The following is a 12,489-nucleotide window of genomic DNA, read 5'->3' on the forward strand; positions in this document are numbered from 1 at the left end:
CAAGTGCAAAAAGTGTTTTTTCCACACTAATACAAGTGCAAAAGTGGTTTCCTGCACCAAGACAAGTGCGAAAAATTGGTTTTTCAACACTAACACAAGTGCGAAAAGTGGTTTTTCAACACTAACACAAGTGCGAAAAGTGGTTTTTCCACACTAATACAAGTGCAAAAGTGGTTTTTCCACACTAATACAAGTGCAAAAGTGGTTTCCTGCACCAACACAAGTGCGAAAAGTGGTTTTTCAACAATAACACAAGTGCGAAAAGTGGTATTTCAACACTATCACAAGTGCAAAAAGTGTTTTTCAACACTAATACAAGTGCAAAAGTGGTTTCCTGCACCAAAACAAGTGCGAAAAGTGGTTTTTCAACACTAACACAAGTGCGAAAAGTGGTTTTTCAACACTAACACAAGTGCGAAAAGTGGTTTTTCAACACTAACACAAGTGCGAAAAGTGGTTTTTCCACACTAATACAAGTGCAAAAGTGGTTTCCTGCACCAACACAAGTGCGAAAAGTGGTTTTTCAACACTAACACAAGTGCAAAAAGTGGTTTTTCCACACTAATACAAGTGCAAAAGTGGTTTCCTGCACCAACACAAGTGCGAAAAGTGGTTTTTCAACACTAACACAAGTGCGAAAAGTGGTTTTTCAACACTATCACAAGTGCATAAAGTGTTTTTTCCACACTAATACAAGTGCAAAAGTGGTTTCCTGCACCAACACAAGTGCGTAAAGTGGTTTTTCAACACTAACACAAGTGCGAAAAGTGGTTTTTCAACACTAACACAAGTGCGAAAAGTGGTTTTCCACAGGAATACAAGTGCAAAAGTGATTTCCTGCACCAACACAAGTGCGAAAAGTGGTTTTTCAACACTAACACAAGTGCAAAAAGTGGTTTTTCAACACTATCACAAGTGCAAAAAGTGTTTTTTTCCACACTAATACAAGTGCAAAAGTGGTTTCCTGCACCAACACAAGTGCGAAAAGTGGTTTTTCAACACTAACACAAGTGCCAAAAGTGGTTTTTCAACACTAGCACAAGTGCGAAAAGTGGTTTTTCCACACTAATACAAGTGCAAAAGTGGTTTCCTGCACCAACAGAAGTGCGAAAAGTGGTTTTTCAACACTAACACAAGTGCGAAAAGTGGTTTTTCAACACTAACACAAGTGCGAAAAGTGGTTTTTCAACACTAACACAAGTGCAAAAAGTGGTTTTTCCACACTAATACAAGTGCAAAAGTGGTTTCCTGCACCAACACAAGTGCGAAAAGTGGTTTTTCAACACTAACACAAGTGCGAAAAGTGGTTTTTCAACACTAACACAAGTGCAAAAAGTGGTTTTTCCACACTAATACAAGTGCAAAAGTGGTTTCCTGCACCAACACAAGTGCGATAAGTGGTTTTTCAACACTAGCACAAGTGTGAAAAGTGGTTTTTCAACACTATCACAAGTGCAAAAAGTGTTTTTCCACACTAATACAAGTGCAAAAGTGGTTTCCTGCACCAACACAAGTGCGAAAAGTGGTTTTTCAACACTAACACAAGTGCGAAAAGTGGTTTTTCCACAATAATACAAGTGCAAAAGTGGTTTCCTGCACCAACACAAGTGCGAAAAGTGGTTTTTCAACACTAACACAAGTGCGAAAAGTGTTTTTTCAACACTAACACAAGTGTGAAAAGTGGTTTTTCCACACTAATACAAGTGCAAAAGTGGTTTCCTGCACCAACACAAGTGCGAAAAGTGGTTTTTCAACACTAGCACAAGTGCGAAAAGTTGTTTTTCAACACTATCACAAGTGCAAAAAGTGTTTTTTCCACACTAATACAAGTGCAAAAGTGGTTTCCTGCACCAACACAAGTGCGAAAAGTGGTTTTTCAACACTAACACAAGTGCGAAAAGTGGTTTTTCAACACTATCACAACTGCAAAAAGTGTTTTTTCCACACTTATACAAGTGCAAAAGTGGTTTCCTGCACCAACACAAGTGCGAAAAGTGGTTTTTCAACACTAACACAAGTGCGAAAAGTGGTTTTTCAACACTAATACAAGTGCAAAAAGTGGTTTTTCCACACTAATACAAGTGCAAAAGTGGTTTCCTGCACAAACACAAGTGCGAAAAGTGGTTTTTCAACACTAACACAAGTGCGAAAAGTGGTTTTTCAACACTATCACAAGTGCAAAAAGTGTTTTTTCCACACTAATACAAGTGCAAAAGTGGTTTCCTGCACCAACACAAGTGCGAAAAGTGGTTTTTCAACACTAACACAAGTGCGAATAGTGGTTTTTCAACACTAACACAAGTGCGAAAAGTGGTTTTTCAACACTAACACAAGTGCGAAAAGTGGTTTTCCACACTAATACAAGTGCAAAAGTGGTTTCCTGCACCAACACAAGTGCAAAAAGTGGTTTTTCAACACTAACACAAGTGCGAAAAGTGGTTTTTCAACACTATCACAAGTGCAAAAAGTGTTTTTTCCACACTAATACAAGTGCAAAAGTGGTTTCCTGCATCAACACAAGTGCGAAAAGTGGTTTTTCAACACTAACACAAGTGCGAAAAGTGGTTTTTCAACACGAACACAAGTGCGAAAAGTGGTTTTTCAACACTAACACAAGTGCGAAAAGTGTTTTTTCCACACTAATACAAGTGCAAAAGTGGTTTCCTGCACCAACACAAGTGCGAAAAGTGGTTTTTCAACACTAACACAAGTGCGAAAAGTGGTTTTTCAACACTAACACAAGTGCGAAAAGTGGTTTTTCAACACTAACACAAGTGCGAAAAGTGGTTTTTCCACACTAATACAAGTGAAAAAGTGGTTTCCTGCACCACACACAAGTGCGAAAAGTGGTTTTTCAACACTAACACAAGAGCGAAAAGTGGTTTTTCAACACTAACACAAGTGCGAAAAGTGGTTTTTCCACACTAATACAAGTGCAAAAGTGGTTTCCTGCACCAACACAAGTGCGAAAAGTGATTTTTCAACACTAACACAAGTGCGAAAAGTGGTTTTTCAACACTAACACAAGTGCGAAAAGTGGTTTTTCAACACTAACACAAGTGCGAAAAGTGGTTTTTCCACACTAATACAAGTGCAAAAGTGGTTTCCTGCACCAACACAAGTGCGAAAAGTGGTTTTTCAACACTAACACAAGTGCGAAAAGTGGTTTTTCAACACTAACACAAGTGCGAAAAGTGGTTATCAACACTAGCATGAGTGCGGAAAATGATTTTTCAACACCAACACAAGTGCGAAGAGTGGTTTTTGCAGCACGAATACAGGTGCGGTAAGTGGTTTTCAACACCAGCACAAGTGCGAAAAGTGGTTTTCCAACACTAACATAAGTGCGATAAGTTGTTTTGCAACACGAGCGCAGGTGCAGAAAGTGGTTTTCAATGCTAACACAAGTGCGAAAAGTGGTTTAGCAACACTAACACAAGTGCGAAAAGTGGTTTTGCAACACCAACACAAGTGCGAAAAGTAGCTTTCAACGCCAGGACAAGTCAGGAAATTGGTTTGGCAACATGAACACAAGTGCGAAAAGTGGTTTTGCAACACCAACACAAGTGCTAAAAGTGGTTTTGAGCAATGACAAGAGCATGAAAAGTGGTTCTCAACACTAGCACGAGTGCGGAAAATGCTTTTGCATCACGAACACAAGTGCAAAAAGTGGTTTTGCAACACTAACATAAGTGCTAAAAGTGGTTTTAACCAATCAGGAGAGCGCAAAAAGTGGTTATCAACATGAGCACGAGTGCGGAAAATGGTTTTGCAACACTTACACAGTTGCGAAAAGTGGTTTTGCAACACTAACACAAGTGCGAAAAGTGAATTGGCAACACCGACAGGAGCGCAAAAAGTGGTTTTCAACACGAGCACAAATGCAAAAAGTGGTTTTCTATGGCAGCACAAGTGCGGAAAGTGATTTAGCAATACTAACACAAGTGTTGAAATTGGTTTTGCAACACTAACACAAGTGCGAAAAGTGTTTTTCAACGGCAGCACACGTGCGGAAAAAGGTTTTGCAACTCTAACACAAGTGTGAAGAGTTGTTTTGCAACACGTGTGCAGTGGTGGAGCTTAACAAAAACTGGGCGGGGCTTACCAAAAAGTGTGCAGAGCCTTCCAAAAAGTGTGACACTGGAGGCGCTCAAACAAGAACATTGAGGGAGGCTTACCATTTTATCTTAGCTCAGTTAAAATATCTTGATAAAGGACCAAATTCAAACACATACTTTGTTCATATATTAGATGGTGAAGAGAGTTGTAGGAGAATTAAATTATTTCCTACACATAAACAAATATTTGTAGGATCATTGTTTGAGTGGTCTACTCGGGATCATTGATATTAAGAGAGTGAGAGGGAGCAAATATTCGTAGGATCATTGTTTGAGTGGTCTAATGAACAACATTGAGGATAAGAGTAGGTTATCTTTTGCTATAGCTGGTATGGCAAAAGGCCAAAAGGTTCGTAAAGATCAGGGTGGCAGAAATAGAGGTGTTAAGGGGAAATGAGGGAAAGTGAGGGTGAGAAGAAAATTTACATGTAAGTGAATGGAGATTTGGAGGTGTCCCAGGAACAACATTTATCATCTACTCCCGGTACTTCTGCTGGTAACTAAAAAACTAAAACCACCGTTTAGAGGCCATTTTTCCCCGCAAAGCAGGGGTTGGCCTTTTTCGGGGACCGTGGTTGTTGTTTTTTTTTTCGTCCCCTTTTTGAAGCAATGTTTTACGGCCGGATGCCCTTCCTGCCGCCAACCCTGTTTGTCGCCTTTTTACGACACACAGGGAATTACCAGTGAACTGGTACTCAGATGAACCGAGAGATATTTCTTCGTTTTTGTTGTTTTATTAGTTACCAGCAGAAGGTACTTCTGCTGGTAACTAATAAAACAAAAACGAAGAAATATCTCTCAGTAATTTCCTGAAACTCGGTGAAATTCGATGAAATTATCTTGGTGAATTCATTCGGTTTCCCAGTGAAAATTTTCCTTTGGGCGGTGTATAATCGCTCTGAACGAAATATCTCTCAGCAATTTCCCATCTGTCAATTTATTTATTTTACCTATGTGAATGACACGTCCATGCACACGTGAAATGGACACGTGAACCTTTACTTCTGGATAATAATGTTGAATGAAATAAGAACGAAGAAATATATGTCAGCATCATTGTTGGCGTTTTTGTGACGATTGTCATCAAAAGTAAAAGTAATATATCTTAACGGAAAAGAAAAAGCGAATTTTTTGTATATGTCGACATTTTGCCGTCTGTGTCATGTTGGGCGGTGTATGATACATCGTGGCGCGATTTTTTAAAAATATATCTCTGCATTTTCCCACGTGTGCGTGAATGTTCTCAATTATTGCTGACACCGAGTCTAAAACCATCGATAAAAATGAAATCAGATTGTGAGTTAGATTGGAGATTAAGGTGTGAGAGAGACTCAATGGCCTTGAAATTACAGGCCTTTGAGAATTCATTTCGTTCTATAAACGGAAACTTTCATGGGATTTTCTTCCCTTTTTTTTTCAACCGAGTCTAAAACGATGTTAGCGGCTGTGAAAAATGAAATGATATATCGAATTAGAGTTGAAATAAAACTGTGAGAGCAAGACAGAACGGGCCTAACTAAACAGGCCTCAAAGCTATGCAAGTTAATAAAATGGTGGATATTTGTATATATGAAGCCTCTCCCAGAAAGGGTGGAGCTACTCTCTAAACAGAGTAAGCCACACCCCCGGACAGACAGACAGACAGACAGACAGAATATAATATGTATAATAATATAATATGGCTAATATAATATAGATTTCTCCTTGCATCACGTAGTCCCTATGTTTCCTCTTATCTCTCTCCTGTTCAAAGTACATATTCATATGTTCCCCCTATTTTCCATGATTATCCCTTCCTTCCTGTTGTTCAAATGACTTCATTCGTTGTCGGTATGTGTGCCTGGCTCCCTCCACCCCTCACTTTTTTCCCTTCCAGGAAAAAATTGAAGTGTTTGTCTTCTCCTCTGTGCATTGTCACGGTTGTCTTCCTCCATTGCCTTTGTCAGCTAACTCATGGCATGACCTGTTTTATGTTGCAATGGGCAGTGGCATTGGATGACCCACCGTTTAGAGGCCATTTTTCCCCGCAAAGCGGGGGTTGGCCTTTTCAGGGACCGTGGTAGTTGTTGTTTTTTTTGGTCCCCTTTTTGAAGCAATGTTTTACGGCCGGATGCCCTTCCTGACGCCAACCCTTTTTGCCGCCTTCAACGACAAACAGGGAATTACCAGTGAACTGGTACTCAATTAGCCGGCCTCGGAAGGATGACAGGCTGAGTCAACCCCCCTGGCATTAATTCGGCGATCGACCGAGATTCGAACCCAGGATCCTAGGATCCTAAGCCGGCACCCTAGCCACTAGCCCAACACCAGGGCAGTGGCATTGGATGGATGGGCAGAAATGCTTTTGCCTGCATCCTAAATTTCCCGTAATTTCCAAATAATAGTGACAAATAGTTACTTTTCTATTAAATCGATAGTACTTGTTTCAAAAGATTGCATTTTCAACTTGTTTTATAGCATTTGAATCAGTATACTGGGGATTGAGGTTCATGGAAGAGTAGAACAACAGGAGCAATGGATCAACAGGCAAAATGGGGCAAAAGGGAACAGTGGGATGATAACAAACAGATGCACGACTAGAGGAATTAGGGAGAAGGTTGTCAGTGGATCTATTAAAAGCTTGGTAGGAGAAATGGGAGATACAACGAGGTATCGGTGGACAGCAGATTTGAAATCCTGGAGGGAATTGCTCGAGACAAGATCAGACTCAGGAAAACGGTTCCACAGGTGAGGAAAGAGAGGTAAGAGAGATGTTTGTTATTCCTATCACTTTCTGAGCTTGTAATGCAGCAAATGTCAGTGTTAGAAGGAAAAATTAAATACCGTATCGTTGCAATAAGGGTGTAGCAAAAGTATGAGACACGCATGGAAATGGAATAAATTTTGTAATGCAAGGAGTCAACTTTCTTGGAGAATCTCCGGAATCTCACTCAAAAATGGAAAATCCAGGATGGCGATATGTACGGGCGAGCAGTTGGCACTTGTTGAGCAGTTATTTTGGAAAGGGAAACTGCAATTTTAGCACAAACAGTATTTCCCAGAGAAATCTTGAACTTCTAGGATCTCTTTCAAGAAAATATGATTAACAGATGAATGTCAAACTTCCATGAAACCGTTGGCGTAAAATACCAACAGGGAGGTCACGAACCTCCCGAACACCAGAAAACGTGGGGGTGTGTGACGGGCAATCGATGCACTCAACGTAAGTCAGTCTGTCGTTTGTAGCCACGGTTTGGCGTGAGCGCAATAAGTCTCCATCGAAGGTTGAAAGGCGAACTGCATACTCATCCCTCCAAACCCAACTGATACAGTAGGGTGTATTTTCAAAACCTACCATAAATCTTTTGCATTTTAGAAACGTTCTTGAAGTACCTGTCAGTCCAGGACAGAAATTCTTCATCTTGAAAGGTCCTTTTGCTAGCTCCTGCTTTCTTTTAAGCTTAAAAATGCAAGGCTTTGTCTGTTCCTCCTTTGTCCAATTTTTTTTTAATCTACACTGTACATATAAACGCGAGTTGTCTGTGTGTGTCCAGTTTTTGTGTGTCCGTGTTTTATTCAGAGACTAGCCGAAACCCGTGGAACATCCACGGAAGGGAGGATGTGGTGTATGGATAGAGTGTACCATTATGGATGGCATAGGGGATTTGCTTGTCCGAGTAAGAGTTAGGAAGAAAGATGAGAATGAAGAGTGCGTATATGAACAACGATCGCCGACACCGGCACAAATGCATGCTCTGGATTGTCCACTCAGTGGACGGCTTGCTTTCGCCTTCGCCTGTCCAATCAGCGGACGGCTTGCTTCGCCTTCGCCCAGCGGACGCCAATACGATGGCGTCGTATCAGCAGTTAATCGGATGGTTTTGGGCCCCAACATCGGCTAATTCAGATTTTTCGAGTATGGCTGTACGTGATAAACAAAGAGCGCAGTTCGTAGATCGTAAATCCATTAGTGCCGTGGGCATCGGGTCACTGGGTGTGGCGTAAAAGGGATAACAAAGTCGAGTCCTTACGCTATTATTATATAGATAGCTGAACGGATCTTCATCCAACTTTCAGAGGTTCATCAGTGTGTGCCTGGGAGTGTTTTAGGCAAAAAAAAAAAAAAATAAAAAAATTGGAAAAAAAAACAGTTCGTTTTTTTGGAGTTAAAAAAAAAATTGCTCGATAGTGCCGAAGCCTTTTTAAATTAATGACAGTTGTATACAAGTACACATTCGCATAAATAAATACAAAACAATCACCAGACATTTGAATACAAATAAATCAAACAATTCCGGAAGTGTATGAAGTTGGTAGTATGGCTTCTTCTTCTTCCTGATCGGCAACACACTTAACTCAGAAACGTGATGAACGCCACATTCACCCACCAGCATATACAGCATATAATGAATCCCCTTCCTCTCCTGCCTCCCTTCCCCCTCTTCAACCCCCCTCTCCTTCCCCCTGCCCCCCTCCAACCCCTTTCCCCCCTCCAACCCCTTCCCCCTCCCTCCCCTCACCCCTCCCTCCCCCTCCCCTTCCCCTCCCTCCTCCTCTCCTCCCCTCTCCCCCCTCCACACCTCTCCAACCCTCCCCTCCCTGTCCTCCTCCACACCCCTTCCGCCCCTCCCCTCCACTCTCTCCCCTTTGCCCCCCTCCCTGCCCCTTCCCCCCTTGCTCCCCCTTCCCCCCCTCCAACCCCTTCCACCCCTCCCTCCCTCCCCTCCGCCCCCTCCCTCCCCCTCCCCTTCCCTTCCCCTCCCTCCCTCCTCCCCTCAAAAGTATGTTGTTGTCTGCAAAAATGTGTATCTATGCAATAAGTAAAGCTCCACCTTGAGGTTGAGAAACTATAAAAAGGTGCAAAAACGAAGATAAGGCAAGAGGGAACAGATGCTGATTTTACCGAGTGCCCGGGTTTATTCACAGAATGGCTTATTTTCCCCCAGAATCCGACAATTACGATATCAGCACAAGATGCATAATTTATTATTCCATTTGGAATTGAACGATGCCAAATCCATAGACTCAGCACAAGTGTGTGGCTTTAAACATTTTTAGTAGTCTTGAAACGGTTATATGAAGCTCATTAAATCTTTTCCGAAAGTAGGAAGAGTGCTCATTTATTTATTTATTTATTTGATTTTTGGAAGTCCGTTGTAGGTGTTTTTCTTTTTCTTACAGTCATCTAAAGCTCATGGAGGAGCTTGTACATAAATCTAATTTCGGACAAAGACATTGGTGCGGGCATCGATGCACTTCAATATGAAATACAATGAAATTGGTGTAGGTGGCCCTTCGTATCCGAAGAAGGCCGTTCGCATGAAATATGTGAATTACCTGGTCAACGTCCTTGCAGTGCAGAAATTGCTGCAACCTTGTGTCAAGAAACCTCCAAAAAGGACATGACCCTTTATTAGGACTAGGAGCCAATGGACGAACACATATATTATATGGGATTAAGAACCTGGGTTACCCTCCAGCCTTACCCTACAGGTGGTGGCTTAACGGTTAAATTGGCTGACTTAAGATCTTAGGGTCCTGAGTTTGAGCCCCCGCCGTGCCGTTGAAATAACTCCAGGTGGGTCGACTCAACCTGTCATCCTTCCGAGGTTGGCAAAATGAGTACCAGCTTACTGGTAACGGGGGGGGGCATCAGCGGCACAGTTGCTCCCCCATGAAAATGATGCATCCAGCAGCCACTGGCCGCATAGGAACCACCGCCACCCTGCAGTCTACATCATGAGCCAGGGGTCAGATGAGAGTGATTCACAAAAACTCGAACAGTTGAACGTGAAAAAGGTGTTTCATTGCATTCACATCTTGGCAACCAAGAAACTGTAACGCCATGTTGGACGTAAGTAAAGTTTATATTTTTAAATTTCACTGCTGTTTGTGCGTCATGACATAAGAGGTCAAGGCACTTGATTGAAGTTTAGTTTGTGATACTTTTAACCCTTTGGTGGAATGATAACCCAATCAGACTCGCCATTGAACTAATCAGGCAATCGAAGTGGATTGGTTCAGAGAGGCAGTTCTTGACAGAGTTGTTAGGGTTAAGGTTAGGGTTAGGGTTAGGGTTAGGGTTATGGTTGGGGTTAGGGTTGGGGTTAGGGTTAGGATTAGGGTTGTTAGGGTTAGGGTTAGGGTTAGGGTTCGGGTTAGGGTTCGGGTTAGGGTTAGGGTTAGGGTTAGGGCTGTTAGGGTTAGGGTTGGGGTTAGGGTTAGGATTAGGGTTCGGGTTAGGGTTAGGGTTAGGGTTAGGGTTAGGGTTCGGGTTAGGGTTCGGGTTAGGGTTCGGGTTAGGGTTCGGGTTAGGGTTAGGGTTAGGATTAGGGTTGTTAGGGTTAGGGTTGGGGTTAGGGTTAGGATTAGGGTTCGGGTTAGGGTTAGGGTTAGGGTTAGGGTTCGGGTTAGGGTTCGGGTTAGGTTTCAAATAGTGTTGAAATAGCAACCTTGACGGTCCAGTGTAAGTTGCGCATTGCCTTCCGCCATCACTAACATGCTGTTAACATGTCACCCACGCTGTGGCTTCGAGGACAGGAACGTTTACAACCCTTGTGTAAATGATGGTGAGTGCAAAGAAAAGGGAGTCTGCTGGGGGATGAGAGTGTGGACGTGAATAATGAGGTAATGAGTTCCTTTCGTACATGGTGCTCTCTCTTTCTCTTTGGATGAGGATCATGATTGATGCAAGTTTATGCCGCAGGCTGATGGTGAGAACAGGGAAGGAAGCGACCTCGAGGCGAGAACTCTTCCGAGAAACGTTTATCATGCCACGCCAGAAAACTTGCAATCTGTCTTTTTTTTGTGTACAAAGTTGAGGTCCATGGTGGAACTGGAACATAGAATGGAACAGGATGTAAAATAAAAAAGGAACAGAATAAAGAGAAGGGTAAACACATCAACACCAGGGTTGAGGTACAAAATAGAGGGAGACTCGGACAAGTAAGGTATGTGGGTGGAATGAGGGGTAGGGGGGGCTACAAGGGGTGGACAATATGGATACAGACAGTCTCTCAAAAGGAAGGAAAAACTGGAGATTTGGAAAGAGGTGGACTTGGGGGTGGATTAATGGGAATGTAAATGATCATAGTTGTGGGTGGGGGATGATTTGAGATGGCGGTGCACTGCAGTTGTCTTGACGATCTGAATAGAAGAAGGAGATTGAGGATGAGGTGGAAGTTGCTTCAACAGGCAGGAAAAGGAGGAACGAAAGCGTGGAGGTGAGGAATGATCTTGGACTGGATTTAGGTAGTTTCACCAAAAGGTGGTTGGTGGTGGACCATGGTTTTGCTGCAGAGACCTATGGGGCAGTATGGGGGCAGAGGAACGGAGAGGGCAGCGTGTGCAAGAGCAGAAAGAAAGCTCTAGAAAACAGAGACTACCGACCTGTGTGTGATGGTGAAGTGATAGGCCCATAGACTCAGCTTCATCGCGAGAGATTCCAATGATTTTGAAGGCCTTCCTTTCCACGGCGTCAGGGTGAGTAAGGTGTGAGGCAGGAGCGCCAGCCCATAAGAGAGAGCAGTGCTCCATCAACCTGTGGCCCGTAGAGCTAATTAGTAAAATGGCCTGTACCACATGTAGGATTTAAACCTATTGTAATGATATACGACGCAATGTATTTAATTTCCAAGTAATTATTCACCATTGAGAGATGCGGCCAAAAATGATATAAAATACGATACATTGATATTAACAAAACTTGGTGGATGAGTTGGGTAGGCGACAAGAAGAAGCCGATTAGATTATGGTTAAAGTCTGAATCCAAATCCGGCCTATCTGTGGGATAGAAAACGTAAACTGTTCAGTCTGGTGGAGGGATGTGCTCTACCCAGTGACGATCTACTAGTTAGCCCATCCTCTGCACAGCGGAGAAGCCAAATTAATAATGTCAGTCAAAAGGCCAAAGGTCAGCATCACATAAAATCGACAATTTTCATCCAATTGACCTGAAATTTTAAGAATTTGCATACTGGGTCACTGTATTGGTTTACCAATGAAAAGCTTCTACCCACTCAAAATCAAATCAAAGTCAAATCAAAATCAAAATCAAAGGTCGGTACTCCTCTCCGGCCTAGCTCCCCCAGCTCTCTCTGTGCTCTGTCCCCCAAATATTCCAAATGCCAAAATCAGGACCCTCTTTCACCTTCACTCTTTCATTCCTCTTTTCTTCCGCCTCTGGAACAAACTCCCTCAGTCTCGTCTATCCCACTCCTCCCTCCAGGTCTTTAAGTCAAATCAAAATCACCACAATTACTTGTCTTCCCCCATCCAAAACCTTGATCTTTTCTACCCCCATGAATTCACCCCAGACCCACTTTTTTAAATACCACCTTCTTTCCTGGAAGTCCTAGCAGTGTCCATGTGCTTTATACCTCTCCCAATCCCG

The sequence above is a fragment of the Myxine glutinosa genome, chromosome 14 (assembly GCF_964187855.1).
Source record: "Myxine glutinosa chromosome 14, kmMyxGlut1.1, whole genome shotgun sequence".
In the NCBI taxonomy this organism is placed as follows: Eukaryota; Metazoa; Chordata; class Myxini; order Myxiniformes; family Myxinidae; genus Myxine; species Myxine glutinosa.